This window comes from Triticum aestivum, chromosome 2A (genome assembly GCF_018294505.1).
Source record: "Triticum aestivum cultivar Chinese Spring chromosome 2A, IWGSC CS RefSeq v2.1, whole genome shotgun sequence".
Taxonomy (NCBI): domain Eukaryota; kingdom Viridiplantae; phylum Streptophyta; class Magnoliopsida; order Poales; family Poaceae; genus Triticum; species Triticum aestivum.
The window spans coordinates 331,126,072-331,144,606 of NC_057797.1; positions in this window are offsets into that span (position 1 = coordinate 331,126,072).

The window sequence follows — 18,535 nt, forward strand, 5'->3', positions numbered from 1 at the left end:
TGATAAGTTTCAGCAAATGATGACTGAATAGGTGCAAGATGTGCTGAACAATTTTGAAGAGGCCATGGAGAAGATCACTGGCCTTGAGAAGACGTTCGAAACAAAGCTCGATAACAAGTTTAATGAATTGCTCGCGCGTCTTCCACCACCACCACCCGCTGCACCTAACGCACCTCTCCAACAACAACAACAACGACTACCTCCACATCGCGAAACAGACCTTCGCCGAGCGAGTCGTGTTCCTCTTGCGTTTGACCAAACTGTTGGTGCTGCTGTTGATACTTCTGTGGCTCCTGCTGCTGATGCGGAGGAGGATGATTATGTGGGAGATTATGAGGATGAGGTTGATCAAAATCAGCACTACGTGCAGCCACCTGCACCACCACCAGCAGGTCGACCTCAGGTATATATTCGTAATGGTAGGCCTGCACCACCACCACCACCTCAGGTACGAGATGATGTCCATATTCCTAAACTGACATTTAATATTCCACCATTTGAGGGTAGATATGTTCGTGATATATATCTTACTTGGGAGTTAGAAACTGAACAATGATTTACATGTTTACAATATCCTGAGGAGAGACGATTTGCTGCTGCTGTTTGTGCTTTCACTAGTTTTGCATGTGTATGGTGGTCTGAACATTGTAGATTATATCCTATTCCAACTACTTGGGCTGCTTTGAAAACTGCTATGCGTACTCGTTGGGTTCCACCATATTATCAACGTGAATTGCTTCAAAAATTACAGTGTTTAAGACAAGGGAAAAATTCTGTAGAAGAATATTATAAGGAATTACAAACTGGCATGATTAGATGTGGTATTGTTGAGGAGAATGAAGCTATGCTTGCACGTTTTCTGGGTGGATTAAATAGAGAGATTCAGACCATTCTAGACTATAAGGAGTATACTAATATCACTCGTTTATTCCATCTTGCTTGTAAAGCTGAGCGTGAAGTGCAGGATCGACAAGCATTGGGGCGAACTAACTTTTCTGCAGGCCGACCTTCATCATGGACACCACGTGCATCTTCTACTTCAACTGCACCAGCACCTCCATCCGGTGCCACCTCCAGCCGTGATACAAGAAAACAGGCACAACCACCATTATCTGCCAAGAGCGCACCTGCGGGGCCTGCACAGCGTTCTTCTTCTTCCATGGCATCAACAGGGCACACAAGTGATATTATTTGTCGTCGTTGTAAGGGAGGAGGTCATGATGAGGACATCAATACAATTGTTACACCCACAGCCCCTGCTACTATACATACTGGACCAATTACTAGAGCTCGTGCACGCCAACTAAATTACCAGGTACTTTCGTTTCTTGGTAATGATTCTAATATTCATGAGAATATGATGCTGCCTAAATTGGATACATTTGTTTTGCTTACAAATGAAGGGCCTAGCTTGGAGAAGGATGAACATTGGAGCAAGAACAAGCAAGGAGATGATGGCATGCGCAAGGGGAACCAGAACGGAGTTACAAGTGATGATTTCAGGACTTTGAAGCCACCATAATGGGTGCATGAAGCCTTGGACGAAATATACAAGATGCCACTTCATAAATTTCGTCCCGAGGCTATTTTAGGTGTTGCGTCACCTTATTATTGGGCCAGGCCCATGTAATTTCGAAATACATAAGTATAGGCTATTTTTAGAGTCCGTATGTGTGGGGAAACAAGAGATAGGGTTGATTTCGGACCCCTCCACCAAGGGCCACGAAATTCCCCCCCTCTTCCTCCATATATACAGCCCTTAGGGCATCGTTTAGACTTTGGGTTTTGTTTAGATTAAAAGTTCGCCATAGCTGCAACTTCGCGTACTTCGTTTGTGTTCAACGACCAGACAAAGGCGTCACAGAACACCACCTTGATCAATAAAGCTTTCATCTTATATTCGCAATATCCAGATTGCAATCTTAGTTTCTTGCTTGTTCTTCGTTTGCTCGCAGGAAACAGACCCTCGTGGTCAGGTTGATCGTGCTCCGGCGTGGTCAATAACCTCTCGGAGTTGGTTTAGCGATTGCTAAGGCGCGACGTCCTCGCACGTTCGTAGTCGGATCGTCAAAGTCGACTTCCACCAAAGCGATATCCATCATCTCATCGAAAGATTGGGACCCTCGCCTCTATCAGCGAGAGAATGCAAATCTCCGCGTGTGATGATTGCTACCGCAGATGGTGGATATGAGTCTGCTAGTGACTATGATGAGGAGACTTTGGCTCTTATTACACGTGAAGAACATGGTGGAGATGATTCTGATCATGAGACGCAATACATGGCTCCTGAAGACGCTGACAGGTATGAATGTTTAGTTGCTCAACGTGTTTTGAGTGTGCAGATCACACAAGCTGAGCAAAATCAGAGGCACAATTTGTTCCATACCAAGGGAGTTGTGAAGGAACGTTCTGTGCGCGTCATCATAGACGGAGGGAGCTGCAACAACTTAGCTAGCATGGAGATGGTGGAGAAGCTTTCTCTCACCACAAGACCACATCCACATCCTTACTACATCCAATGGTTCAACAACAGCGGCAAGGTTAAGGTAACACGTACTGTTCGTGTGCATTTTAGTATCTCTACATATGCTGATTATGTTGATTGTGATGTGGTACCTATGCAAGCATGTTCCTTATTACTTGGTAGACCATGGCAATTTGATAAAAATTCTGTACACCATGGTAGAAACAATCACTATACTCTTGTTCATAAGGATAAAAATATTACTTTGCTTCCTATGACTCCTGATTCCATTTTGAAAGATGATATTAATAGAGCTAATAAAGCAAAACAGGAGACGAATACGAGTGAAAATCAGATTGTGGCAAAAGAATTTGAGCAACAAATGAAGCCTAATAATAAGCCATCTAGTGTTGCTTCTGAAATTAAATTGAAGAGTGCATGTTTATTTGCCACCAAATCTGATATTGATGAGCTAGATTTCGGCAAATCTGTTTGCTATGCTTTTGTGTGCAAAGAGGCATTATTTTCATTTGAGGACGTGCCTTCCTCTTTGCCTCCTGCTGTCACTAACATTTTGCAGGAGTTCGCTGATGTCTTTCCACAAGACGTGCCACCGGGATTACCGCCTATTGGAGGGATTGAGCATCAGATTGACTTAATTCCCGGTGCTTCACTGCCAAACCGTGCACCATACCGTACCAATCCAGAGGAGACGACGGTGATTATGCGTCAAGTACAAGAGCTTCTCGACAAAGGTTATATACGCGAATCCCTTAGTCCTTGTGATGTTCCTATTATTCTAGTGCCGAAAAAGGATGGTACATCATGTATGTGTGTTGATTGTAGAGGCATTAATAATATTACTATTCGTTATCGTCATCCTATTCCTAGGCTAGATGATATGCTTGATGAATTGAGTGGCTCTACAATATTCTCCAAAGTTGATTTGCGTAGTGGATACCATCAAATTCATATGAAATTGGGAGATGAATGGAAAACAACATTCAAAACTAAGTTTGGATTATATGAGTGGTTAGTCATGCCTTTTGGGTTAACTAATGCACCTAGTACTTTCATGAGATTAATGAATGAAGTTTTACGTGCTTTCATTGGACGATTTGTGGTAGTTTACTTTGATGACATATTGATTTATAGCAGATCTTTGGAAGAACATTTGGAACATTTACGTGCTGTTTTTATTGCTCTACGTGATGCACGTTTGTTTGGTAACCTTGGGAAGTGCACCTTTTGCACCGACCGAGTATCTTTTCTTGGCTATGTTGTTACTCCACAGGGAATTGAAGTTGATAAAGAAGGAAGAATGTGGAACAAGTTCGTCGTTAACGATGGATTTGTGTTTCGTGCTAACAAGCTATGCATTCCAGCTAGCTCCGTTCGTCTTTTGTTGTTGCAGGAGGCGCATGGAGGAGGATTAATGGGACACTTTGGCGTGAAGAAGACGGAGGACGTACTTGCTACACATTTCTTTTGGCCAAAGATGAGACGGGATGTTGAGCGTTTTATTGCTCGATGCACTACATGTCAAAAAGCTAAGTCACGACTCAATCCTCATGGTTTATATATGCCTTTGCCTGTACCTAGTGTTCCTTGGGAGGATATATCTATGGACTTTGTTTTAGGTTTACCTCGAACAAAGAAGGGGAGGGATAGCATATTTGTTGTCGTGGATAGATTCTCAAAAATGGCACACTTTATACCATGTCATAAAAGCGATGATGCCGTTAATGTTGCTGATTTGTTCTTTCGTGAAATTATTCGCTTGCATGGTGAGCCAAATACTATTGTTTCAGATCGTGATACTAAATTTCTTAGCCACTTTTGGAGATGTTTATGGGCTAAGTTGGGGACTAAACTGCTTTTTAGTACTACTTGTCACCCCCAAACTGATGGACAAACTGAAGTAGTCAATAGAATGTTGTCTACTATGCTTAGGGCTGTTTTGAAGAATAATAAGAAAATGTGGGAGGAATGCTTGCCTCATATTGAATTTGCTTATAATCGTTCATTGCATTCTACTACTAAGATGTGCCCTTTTGAAGTTGTGTATGGTTTCCTACCTCGTGCACCTATTGATTTGTTGCCTCTTCCATCTTCGGAGAAGGTTAATTTTGATGCTAAACAACGTGCTGAATTGATTTTAAAAATGCATGAGTTAACTAAGGAAAACATTGAGCGTATGAATGCTAAATATAAACTTGCTGGAGATAAGGGTAGAAAACATGTTGTGTTTGCACCTGGAGATCTTATTTGGTTACGTTTGCGTAAGGATAGATTTCCTGATTTGCGCAAATCAAAGCTAATGCCACGTGCTGATGGTCCCTTTAAGGTGTTAGAGAAAATAAATGATAATGCATATAAACTTGAGCTGCCTGCAGATTTTGGGGTTAGTCCCACTTTTAACATTGCAGATTTGAAGCCTTATTTGGGTGAGGAAGATGAGTTTCCGTCGAGGATGACTTCATTTCAAGAAGGGGAGGATGATGAGGACATCAATACAATTGTTACACCCACAGCCCCTACTGCTACATATACGGGACCAATTACTAGAGCTCGCGCACGCCAATTAAATTATCAGGTACTTTCGTTTCTTGGTAATGATTCTAATGTTCATGAGAATATGATGCTGCCTAAATTGGATACATTTGTTTTGCTTACAAATGAAGGGCCTAGCTTGGAGAAGGATGAACATTGGAACAAGAACAAGCATGGAGATGATGCCATGCGCAAGGGGAACAAGAACGGAGTTACAAGTGATGATTTCAGGACTTTGAAGCCACCATAATGGGTGCATGAAGCCTTGGATGAAATATACAAGATGCCACTTCATAAATTTCGTCCCAAGGCTATTATAGGTGCTGCGTCACCTTTTTATTGGGCCAGGCCCATGTAATTTCGAAATACATAGGTATAAGCTATTTTTAGAGTCCGTATGTGTGGGGAAACAAGAGATAGGGTTGATTTCGGACCCCTCCACCAAGGGCCACGAAATTCCCCCTCTCTTCCTCCATATATACAGCCCTTAGGGCACAGTTTAGACTTTGGGTTTTGTTTAGATTAAAGTTCGCCATAGCTGCAACTTCGCGTACTTCGTTTGTGTTCAACGACCAGACAAAGGCGTCACAGAACCCCACCTTGATCAATAAAGCTTTCATCTTATATTCGTAATATCCAGATTGCAATCTCAGTTTCTTGCTTGTTCTTCGTTTGCTTGCAGGAAACAGACCCTCGTGGTCAGGTTGATCGTGCTCCGGCGTGGTCAATAACCTCTCGGAGTTGGTTTAGCGATTGCTAAGGCGCGACGTCCTCGCACGTTCGTAGTCGGATCATCAAAGTCGACTGCCACCAAAGCGATATCCATCATCTCATCGAAAACGGGACACCTTTGCCTCTATCAGCTGCTTGCAATTGAAGTGTCTAGCATGGACAAGAAGGTTGAACATTGGAGCATGGTCAAGCACGGAGATGAAGGTGCATGCGAACAGAACAAGAACGGAGGTTCAAGTGGAGATTTCCGGACTTTGAAGCCACAATGATGACATACAAGATGGTGGACTAAATATACAAGATGGCCTTTCATAAATTTCTTCCATAGCTTATTATTGGTGTTGCGCCACCTTATTTTGGGCCAGGCCCATGTAATCTATTTTTAGAGTCCATATTATAGGGAAAACGACTTAGGAGGTGTTTTAGTCCCACCTTGCCAAGGGTGGACAAAATCCCCTCTCTTTTCCCTATAAATATAGCCCTTAAGGGATCGTTTAGACTTGGGTTTTATTTAGTTAAAAGTTAGCCATCGCTGCAACTTCGTGTACTTCGTTTGTGTCCAATGACCAGACCAAGACCGCTTATGAAACCCCACTTTTATCAATACTTCATCCATACTCGCAATATTCAGATTGCTTAATCATATTATTGCTTGTTCTTCGATTGCTTGCAGGAATAGACCTTCGTGGTCAGGTTGATCGTGCTCCAGCGTGGTCAATAACCTCCCGGAGTTGGTTTAGCGATTGCTAAGGCGCAACGTCGTGCACGTTTGTAGTCGGATCGTCAAAGTCGTCTCCACCAAATCGATAGTTATCATCGCATCGAAAGATCGGGACCCTCGCCTCTATCAAGTGGTATTAGTTTTCAGGTTGCTTGGTGAGATTTTCCAGTTTTTCATAGTTAGGTTGCATCTGTTCTTCATACCTAGAGTCCAAGAAAAAGCCACAAAAAAAAGAGAGTTAGATTAGTTCATCCGTATCCCAGACAGTCTGAGCCTTTCACTATTATCACTTAGTTTTTGCATGGTTGAAATTTTGGTTGCATCGTGTGTCGAGTTGCTGGTTTTTAGTGTCTAGACTTTTAGAGTTTCGGGTTCTAGTCACGTTTTGTTCACGCTGTCACCACAACCACCATCGTCCAGTTCCTTGTCATCATCCGCTGCCACTTATTTTGTTCACCGCCACCACCACCATCAATCCATTATCATTGTTCATCGCTGTCTTGGAGCATCATTCGTCTCGTGGAGAGAAAAAGTTGAGGAAAGATCCTACAAGAAAGAGAAAGCAGATTCGTTTTGCAAGTAGAGACCGAAGCCAAAAAAAAGGTTAGGTGCACACATCCATCGCTGGTTGCAATCTCTCACGGTTTCTTTAAAAAAATTGGAAGAAGCGAGAGAAAGCTCGGATCGGTTGGAAAGGAAAGAGACCGAATCAGTTAGGAAAAAAACGAGGAGCAGATCGGTTGGGATTGGGACGTGATTCCCTCCCACGTTGGTTGGGTTATTTGGAAAGTACTAGTCAGCCACGTTGGATTTTGGGAAGTAAAAAAAAAGAGTGCCCATCTGATTCTTTGGAAGTTTTAGGGGTAGATCTGTTTGGAAAATTTAGTACTGCCCCGTACGAGAATTCTAGCATTGGGTTTCTCTCTATTTAAAGAGGGACGTGGCTTGCTTTGGAAAGTGTGTTCAGCGCAAAGAAAAAAAAGTTGGAAGGGAATAGAATTGAGAGAGAAAAAGTTTCTGCCATTAATTGATCCGATTTTTGTGCTACTGGTTGTTTGGAAGGCCACGTTCGGTCCTTAAGAAGGCAAGTCGAATCAGCCAAAAAAAAGGAGATAACGTGAGGAGTTTGGAAGGTTTTGTGTGTGGGAGAAAAAAAGGTGATTCTGACCGGCCAAAAAAACAGAATTTGGAAATTAAAGATTGGATCGGCCTCCAATGCTATTTTTTTTGGTTAGTAACGTGGTGGTGCAGGTTTTGGAATCGTCATTTATTGTGAGGAATTATTTTTGGACGTTGCCAAAAGAGATAAGGAAAAGATTAAAAAAAGGCAAGTGCCAATCGGTTTGGTTGGTGGCCGTTTTTGGGGCAATTTTCTTTAAAAAAAGGGAAAGAAGGAAGGAAGGAAGGAAGGACGTGCGTTGTGCCTACTAATTGGAAAGTAAAAAAAACAGATCGGCCAACACAACGAGAAAAGGGATCAGCCAATAAAGAGAAGAGATCAGCCAATAAAGGAAGGGGATAACGTGGATGTTTTCTTTGGAAGTTTTGGGATAGGAGACATTAAAGTGCTGCGTGCTCATCTTTTGGAAGGATTCAAAAAGGAAATCAGAGAATAGGAAGAAAAAGAAAAGGAACTGGATAGTGAAAAAAAAAGAAGAGCAATCACGTTTGTTCGGTAGTACTTGGAAATTGTTTATCGGGCAAAAAAAGAAGTTGCACGTGAGGGAGAAAGACATTGAGGCAGAAACAAAAGAAAAGAGAGATTAGCCACATACCAAATATTTGCAAAAATCATACATACTTGTAGTATTGCTTGTTTGGCTTGTTGCTACGTTGCTCATATTTTTTTGTTGCAACTTGAGTACTTGGTTGCCAGGGCACGTGAATTTCATTTGTGTCTTAGGCTCGCGTCTCTAGCACGGTCTAGCCTAGGATCAGCACTCGACCACTTTGAACGAATTTTCAGATTGCACTAATTAACGTGGTTGTAGCATTTTTTTTCCACATATATAAATCCAACCCAGCTCCACATATTTCTACACCGTCTATCCATACGTTCACCTAGCAATCGCTTTACCCAACTTCTGGAGTTACTTGACACCGCTGGTTGCCGATCACCGCCTGCTGCATGGTAAGACATTGTAAGACATTGATATTTGCTTTACTGTGAGCGTTTTACTACCACATCCTAGTAGTTATAGGAACATTATTTTTGGATTTTGTTTCTTGTTTCTACTAATCATGACAGGATCTAGAGTCAATCCATGGGCTTTGTCGATCGCGGGAGACGTGCCACCACCTATGCAAATTCCACAACGATCACAAGAGGTGCATAAACATCCAAATGCACATGATCAAGTTAATGTTTCTATACCATCATTTAATGGCCGTTTTAGACCTGCTTTATATATTGAATGGGAGTTCGACATAAATATTATATTTGCTTCCCATAATTTTGATGAACATAAAAAAGTTAAGGTTGCGGTTGGTTCTTTCACTGGTTATGCTTTAGTTTGGTGGAGTGAATATTGTCGGTTACACCCTGATTATATACCTATTACTTGGGATGATTTGAAACTTGCCATGCGACATACATTCGTCCCCGCTTATTATACTCGTGACATGATTAAAAAGTTGCAACATTTAAAACAAGGTAGTGACACTGTAATGAAATATTATGATGATTTACAAACTACCTTGTTGCATTCCTCTTTAGAAGAAAGTGAAGAAGAATTTATGGATAGATTTTGGGGAGGATTAAACCGTGACATTCAGGAGATACTAATTCATGAAACATGTTATCCTATGGACCGTTTGTTTCGTCTTGCTTGCAAAGCTGAACAGGAGATAACAAGACGTGTTGCCCACAAGATAAACAAGCGGAAGGTGCAAATCCCACGAGTTGCGACGGTTGTTCCTTCCACCACTGCGTCTCCTATGGCAACAACATCCATTGTTGAGAGCACTACATCACCTCCACCATGTGACATATCGCCACCTAGAGTGCCTACATCATCTTTGTTGATCATAAGAGGTAATGACAAAGGTACCGATCTTCCACCTCCACATGAGTATGATGAATGCCTTGTCAATTTAAATGAAGCATGCGATGAGCTACCCACTACTTTGATCACACCAGCTATTTTAGAGGACTATGTTCATGATTTGACTTTGCCATGTGATCAAACAATTTTGAGTGAACCCATTGAATTAACAATTGATGCAAAAGAACCATGTGAATCAGTGAAAAGATCAGATTTGGATCAAATACGTTTGAAAATAGTTGTGCCAATGTTTAATCATTTTGATATGACCTCTAATCTTGGTGATTGTTCATCAAGGTTGGGATAGTTTAATGGTAAGCATTGTCAATCTTTTGATATGAATAAGAGCTTCACTTATATGTGCAAACTGAGTTGCAATTTTTTCATGCCTTTGACTTCTTGCGATAATATATTGGCTTTATATTTCACGACTTTTGAAGGGTGCTCTTGTATAACTATGTCACATGTGCCCCAACTGAGATCAGTGAAAATGGACGACATATACATATACAACGTGTACACCTTGTCTCTTTTGTTAGCCAGATTTCAGATTAAGAAACGCCGAGGACGGCTTTGTTTTCAAGAAGGGGAGGATGATGAGGACATGGCTACCACAGTTAAACCCATATCCCCTACTGTTTTACCTCTTGGAACAGTTGCTAGAGCTCAGATACGCCAATTAAATTATTAGGTACTTCCGTTTCTTGGTAATGTTTCTAATGTTCATGAGAATATGATGCTGCCTAACTTAGATACATTTGTGCTGCTTGCAATTGAAGTGTCTAGCATGGACAAGAAGGTTGAACATTGGAGCATGGTCATGATAGAGGCGGGGGTGTCCCGATCTTTCGATGAGATGATAACTATCGATTTGGTGGAGACGACTTTGACGATCTGACTACAAACGTGCACGACGTTGCGCCTTAGCAATCGCTAAACCAATCTCCTGAGGTTACTGACGATGCCGAAAGCAGGGTCAGCCTGACCACGAAGGTCTATTCCTGCAAGCAATCGAAGAACGAGCAAGAATATGATAAAGCAATCTGAATATTGCAAATATATATGAGGTATTGATAATGGTGGGGATCCGGAAGCGGTCTTGGTCTGGTCGTTGGACACAAACGAAGTACACGAAGTTGCAATGGCTAACTTTTAACTAAACAAATCCCAAGGAAAAGCTACTAGATGGATCTACTTATATAGGAGCAAGGGGTGGCGGCCAAGGAGGTGGGAGGACGTCCCAAGGCAGCCTAAAACTAAATCTAGGTCGTACAAGGCCAATGGGCCCAAGTGGAGGTGATGTAACACCTTTGGACTTGTAGTTTGACTCGGATTCTGCTGCAGCATCAGATTGTTTCGTCCACAACTCAATGCTCCGGACGAATTTGAAGGTGATTCCAATTGGGTTGGAAAGTGCACGAAATCTAGTTTCCAACAAAAAAAGAATCACCCAATTCGGAGTCCGTATGAAAAACTTGTGTGTGTTTTGAGTCAGGTATGTCTGTGCAGTCCGAATCTGAATCCAGAACGTGAGAGACTTGGACTCTATCTTCTCTTGGGCCAAAAGTGACGTGAGAGAACTTTTTGGACAGCAAATAAACATCTCTTTCTTCCTTATCTTCACATGTGGATTATACAAATGTCCCATACACCTGCAATTAGACAAAACACAAAAGTGTGTGAAGTATTTTTGTTCTGGATAACATAAATAGATTATTGAATAGTTTGCACTAGAAATCACTTGACAAATATGCATATATGCAATATTTTTGGTCATATCCAAGGTAGTCATGTCCTCATCAGGTCAAGCACGGAGATGAAGGTGCGTGCGAACAGAACAAGAACGGAGGTTCAAGTGGAGATTTCCGGACTTTGAAGCCACCATGATGACATACAAGATGGTGGACGAAATATACAAGATGGCCTTTCATAAATTTCGTCCATAGCTTATTATTGGTGTTGCGCCACCTTATTTTGGGCCAGGCCCATGTAATCTATTTTTAGAGTCCATATTGTAGGGAAAACGACTTAGGAGGTGTTTTAGTCCCACCTTGCCAAGGGTGGACAAAATCCCCTCTCTTTTCCCTATAAATATAGCCCTTAAGGCATCGTTTAGACTTGGGTCTTATTTAGTTAAAAGTTAGCCATCGCTGCAACTTCGTGTACTTCGTTTGTGTCCAACGACCAGGCCAAGACCACTTATGAAACCCCACTTTTATCAATACTTCATCCATACTCGCAATATTCAGATTGCTTAATCATATTCTTGCTTGTTCTTTGATTGCTTGCAGGAATAGGCCTTCGTGGTCAGGTTGATCGTGCTCCAGCGTGGTCAATAACCTCCCGGAGTTGGTTTAGCGATTGCTAAGGCGCAACGTCGTGCACGTTTGTAGTCGGATCGTCAAAGTCGTCTCCACCAAATCGATAGTTATCATCTCATCGAAAGATCGGGACCCTCGCCTCTATCATGTTGCGTGATGCTCAGTTATATGGTAATCCTGATAAGTGCACATTTTGAAAAGCTAAGGTCATATTTCTCGGATATGTTGTTTCTAAGCATGGAGTTGAGGTAGATGAATCAAAAATAGAAGCTATTAAAAATTGGCCTACTCCTCCGAATCTTAGTCAAGTACGAAGCTTTCACGGTCTTGCTGGTTTCTGTAGATGTTTTGTGAAAGATTTCAGTACTATTGCTGCACCTTCGAATGAGCTCACAAAAAAAGGTGTTGATTTTGTGTGGGGCACAGCCCAATATAATGCTTTTAATGAGCTGAAACGTCGTTTGACTGCTGCACCTTTGCTTATACTTCCTGATTTCACTAAACAATTTGAGATTGAATGTGATGCTAGTGGAATTGGTATTGGAGGTGTTGATGCAAGAGGGTAAACCGATTGTATATTTTTCTGAAAAACTTAATGGTGCACAATTGAACTATCCTGTTTATGATAAAGAATTGTATGCTCTAGTTCGTGTCCTTGAGGTTTGGCAACATTATTTATGGCCAAAAGAATTTATCATACATTCTGATCATGAGGCTCTGAAATATTTGAAAAGCCAATCCAATTTGAACAAACGTCATGCAAAATGGGTTGAATTTATTGAATCTTTCCCATACATCATTAAATACAAAAAGGGTAAAGATAATGTTGTTGCTGATGCTCTTTCTAGGAAAAACATGTTGTTGACACAATTGGATGTTCAAGTTCCTGGTTTAGAGAGTTTGCATGATTTATATGCCACTGATCTTGATTTTTCAGCACCATATAAATTGTGTTCAGATGTAAAAGCATGGGAAAAATATCACATACATGATGGCTATTTGTTTAGAGCTAACAAACTATGTGTTCCAGAATCGTCCGTGCATTTGCTATTGTTGCAGGAATCACATGCCGGCGGTTTGATGGGTCATTTTGGACGTGAGAAGACTTTGCTTATGCTCGCTGATCACTTTTATTGGCCTAAGATGAGGCGTGATGTGGACAGATTTGTGAAGCGTTGCATTACTTGTAATAAGGCAAAGTCTAAGCTGAAACCTCACGGTTTGTATACTCCTCTCCCTGCTCCTACTACACCATGGGAAGACATAAGCATGGACTTTGTGTTAGGATTGCCGAGGACCAGGAGAGGACATGATTCAATTTTTGTGGTAGTTGATCGTTTTTCTAAGATGGCACATTTTATTGCCTGCCACAAAAGCGACGATGCGTCGCACATTGCTACTCTGTTTTTCAGGGACATCGTGCGCTTACATGGAGTACCAAAGACGATTGTTTCTGATCGTGACGTGAAGTTTATGAGCTATTTCTGGAAGACACTTTGGGGGAAAGCTGGGGACAAAGTTACTATTCAGCACTACTTGTCATCCCCAAACAGATGGGCAAACAGAGGTGGTCAATCGCACACTATCCACGTTGTTGCGATCCATGATAAAGAAGAACCTGCGTGAATGGGAGGAGTGTTTACCGCATGTGGAGTTTGCATATAACAGGGCGGTACATTCCACAACTCAGTTCTGTCCATTTGAGGTGGTCTATAGTTTTAAGCCAATTACACCACTTGATTTGCTGCCCCTTCCAATTCAAGAGAGAGTGAACATGGATGCATCCAAGAGGGCAGATTTTGTGAGGACGATACACGAGAAGACCAAAGAAGCCATTGAAAAGAAGGGCAAGTACACGGCTGATCGTGTTAATAAGAAGAGAAAGGAGGTGTTGTTTCAGCCGGGCGACATGGTGTGGGTACACTTGCGTAAAGATAGATTTCCTGAACGATGCAAGTCCAAGTTGAAACCAAGAGGTGATGGACCATATAAAGTGCTTGCCAAGATTAATAATAATGCATACAAAATTGATCTTCCAACTGAAGAGTTTGGCGTGAGTAATATGTTCAACGTCGCTGATTTGACGCCATATACTGGAGAAGACCTTGGTGCATCGCGGTCGACGCTTTTTCAAGGGGGGAGGATGATGAGGACATCCCTACTCCTTTACCATCATTTTCAAATAAAGATGATATTGCACAAGACAAGTCCAATGAAATCAGAATTGGACCAATTACAAGAGCACGTGCAAAACTACTTGAACAAAAGGTGAATTCACTCTTAGTTGAATCTGACATTTGTGTTAATCAGAATTTTATACTGCCTAAGTCTTTGCATATTTGTATGATCAGATTTGAAGGGAAGGCAAGCTTGTCACGTGGAGATGAAGAATTGTAGCAAGAAGAACTTCTACTGATGTCTAGTATCAGCAAGTGCACGAGGGAGGAGAGGGAGGCAGGTGCACAACATAAACAGAAGGAAAATCAGAACCGGACTCGGATTGACAGCCAGGAGGCCCACAATTGATATACGTGCAGAATCCGTGTCCGTGCTCCAAATAAGGCGTTTAAATACAATTTGAAAAGCTTGACTCGTGTGCTTTCCAAATTGTATACTCGCAGCCCGCGATTCGCGGTGAACGAGTCGCAGTCACCAAAACAATACGGCGGTTGTTCCTGCCAGTTTTTCCAGATAGATTCATTTAAGTTAGGAAAGTTAGAGATAAGTTGGATTTCGACCTCAACACTATGTTGGACGTCCAGGGGTCTTTATATACCCTTGTAAGTCGTGGCTTTTAGGGTTAGACCATGTTTTGATTAAACTTATATCAAACTGAATTGCTTTAAGCATTCTTGTGTACTCATATTCCTCTTTGCATCGATCAGGAATATTTACCTACACCAAATTTGTTTCGATAAGGTGTATTTGCTTCTGAAAGTCAAGTGCTATCTGTCGTTCCACTGGGAATTGGGAGATTGCAGAACCACTTCGTGGTCGGCGGCTACGTGGGCAAGTGTGTGGTGTTGCGAATATCCATAGGGTTGAAGATCTGTTGTGATGAGGACATCAATACAATTATTACACCCACAGCCCCTGCTGCTATACATACTGGACCAATTACTAGAGCTCGTGCACGCCAACTAAATTACCAGGTACTTTCGTTTCTTGGTAATGATTCTAATGTTCATGAGAATATGATGCTGCCTGAATTGGATACATTTGTTTTGCTTACAAATGAAGGGCCTAGCTTGGAGAAGGATGAACATTGGAGCAAGAACAAGCATGGAGATGATGGCATGCGCAAGGGGAACAATAACGGAGTTACAAGTGATGATTTCAGGACTTTGAAGCCACCATAATGGGTGCATGAAGCCTTGGACGAAATATACAAGATGCCACTTTATAAATTTCGTCCCGAGGCTATTTTAGGTGCTGCGTCACCTTATTATTGGGCCAGGCCCATGTAATTTCGAAATACATAAGTATAGGCTATTTTTAGAGTCCGTATGTGTGGGGAAACAAGAGATAGGGTTGATTTCGGACCCCTCCACCAAGGGCCACGAAATTCCCCCCTCTTCCTCCATATATACAGCCCTTAGGGCATCGTTTAGACTTTGGGTTTTGTTTAGATTAGAAGTTCGCCATAGCTGCAACTTCGCGTACTTCGTTTGTGTTCAACGACCAGACAAAGGCGTCACAGAACCCCACCTTGATCAATAAAGCTTTCATCTTATATTCGCAATATCCAGATTGCAATCTCAGTTTCTTGCTTGTTCTTCGTTTGCTCGCAGGAAACAGACCCTCGTGGTCAGGTTGATCGTGCTCCGGCGTGGTCAATAACCTCTCGGAGTTGGTTTAGCGATTGCTAAGGCGCGACGTCCTCGCACGTTCGTAGTCGGATCGTCAAAGTCGACTTCCACCAAAGCGAAATCCACCATCTCATCGAAAGACGGGACACCTTTGCCTCTATCAAGTGGTATCAGATTTCCAGGTTGCTCGGTGAGATTTTACAGTTTTTCGTAGTTTAGATCGAGTCTGTTCTTCATACCTACAGTCCACGAAAAAGCCAAAAAGAAAATTAGGGTTAGTTTATCATATCCGAACCAATCTGAGCCTTTGCATAATCTTTTTAGGGTTTTGCTTTGTTGAATTTGCGGTTGCATCGTCGTGTCTAGTTGCTGGTCTTAGCGTTAGTCTTTTAGAGTTTCGAGTTCTGGTCATAAGTTGTCACGCCGCCGCCGCTCCATCATCATCACCCCTGCCATCTACCACCACCGCTTATCCGCCACCGCTTCGAATCCGTATCCATATACCACCACAGCTGTCATATACCACCACCGCTGCCATCTACCACCATATATCCACCACCAATCCGAGTTCTTGTCATATTAGGTTTGTTTTCGAGATCCATCTAGATTCCGATTCGTCTTTCCTTGCCGGAGTCGGGGAACCACGCTCCGTTTAGGCCCAAAATTTTTCGAAAACACATTTTTCGAAAAAAATTCTGGCTATCCTATTTTTAGGTGTTTCTGAGTGTTTTGAGACAGGTGCCATTATAGGAAGTTTTTTTGACCCGTTTCTAGTTTTTGGGTCCGGGCAGTCAAAAAAAAAATGGTCGAAAAAATTTCGTGCCCATCCTGTCAGTTTGAGCTAGGAAGAGTTTTGAGACACTCGCCATTATAGTGATTTTTCGCAAAAAAAAAGCAGCGCAAAAAAAAGAGCGCAAAAAAAGAGCGAAAAAAAAATCCAGAGTGTGCTTTTCCCTTGTTTACGAGCCGCGTCGTGATTTTGTTGGTGTTCTAGGCTCGCGTCTCTAGCACAGTCTAGCCTAGGACCAGCACAGTACCGTCGTTGAGCGTTTATTCAACCTTGCATCTCTGAATTGATTATTGCTGACCCTTTTTGCTACCATATTATAAGCCTTCCCAGCTCCACATATGATGAGGACATCAATACCATTGTTACACCCACAGGCCCTGCTGCTATACATACTGGACCAATTACTAGAGCTCGCGCACGCCAACTAAATTACCAGGTACTTTCGTTTCTTGGTAATGATTCTAATGTTCATGAGAATATGATGCTGCCTAAATTGGATACATTTGTTTTGCTTACAAATGAAGGGCCTAGCTTGGAGAAGGATGAACATTGGAGCAAGAACAAGCATGGAGATGATGCCATGCGCAAGGGGAACAAGAACGGAGTTACAAGTGATGATTTCAGGACTTTGAAGCCACCATAATGGGTGCATGAAGCCTTGGACGAAATATACAAGATGCCACTTCATAAATTTCGTCCCGAGGCTATTTTAGGTGCTGCGTCACCTTATTATTGGGCCAGGCCCATGTAATTTCGAAATACATAAGTATAGGCTATTTTTAGAGTCCGTATGTGTGGGGAAACAAGAGATAGGGTTGATTTCGCACCCCTCCACCAAGGGCCACGAAATTCCCCCCTCTTCCTCCATATATACAGCCCTTAGGGCATCGTTTAGACTTTGGGTTTTGTTTAGATTAAAAGTTCGCCATAGCTGCAACTTCGCGTACTTCGTTTGTGTTCAACGACCAGACAAAGGCGTCACAGAACCCCACCTTGATCAATAAAGCTTTCATCTTATATTCGCAATATCCAGATTGCAATATCAGTTTCTTGCTTGTTCTTCGTTTGCTCGCAGGAAACAGACCCTCGTGGTCAGGTTGATCGTGCTCCGGCGTGGTCAATAACCTCTCGGAGTTGGTTTAGCGATTGCTAAGGCGCGACGTCCTCGCACGTTCGTAGTCGGATCGTCAAAGTCGACTTCCACCAAAGCGAAATCCACCATCTCATCGAAAGATGGGACACCTTTGCCTCTATCAAGTGGTATCAGATTTCCAGGTTGCTCGGTGAGATTTTACAGTTTTTCGTAGTTTAGATCGAGTCTGTTCTTCATACCTACAGTCCACGAAAAAGCCACAAAAAAAATTAGGGTTAGTTCATCATATCCGAACCAATCTGAGCCTTTGCATAATCTTTTTAGGGTTTTGCTTTGTTGAATTTGCGGTTGCATCGTCGTGTCTAGTTGCTGGTCTTAGAGTCTAGTCTTTTAGAGTTTCGAGTTCTGGTCATAAGTTGTCACGCCGCCGCCGCACCATCATCATCGCCCCTGCCATCTACCACCACCGCTTATCCGCCACCGCTCCGAATCTGTATCCATATACCACCACCAATCCGTGTCCATATACCACCACCGATCCATATCCATATACTACCACCGCTACCAGCACCGCTGCCATATACCACCACCATATATCCACCACCAATCCGAGTTCCTTGCGTATTAGGTTTGTTTTCGGGATCCATCTAATTTCCGATTCGTGTTTCCTTGTTGGAGTAGGTTTCGAATTCCAGCAATCTTTTGCCGTCCGTAGAAGAGGTTGGTTTCCAAAAAAAAAAGTGTCCGGAAACCACCCTCCGTTTAGGCCCAAAATTTTCGGAAAACGCACTTGACAAAAAAATTTCTGGCTATCCTATTTTTAGGTGTTTCTAAGCGTATTGAGACAGTCGCCGTTATAGAAAGTTTTTTTGACCCGTTTCCAGTTTTTGGGTCCGGGCAGTCAAAAAAAAATTTTTTTTTGGTCACAAAAATTTCATGCCCATCCTGTCAGTTTGACCTTGATGAGGACATCAATACCATTGTTACACCCACAGGCCCTGCTGCTAT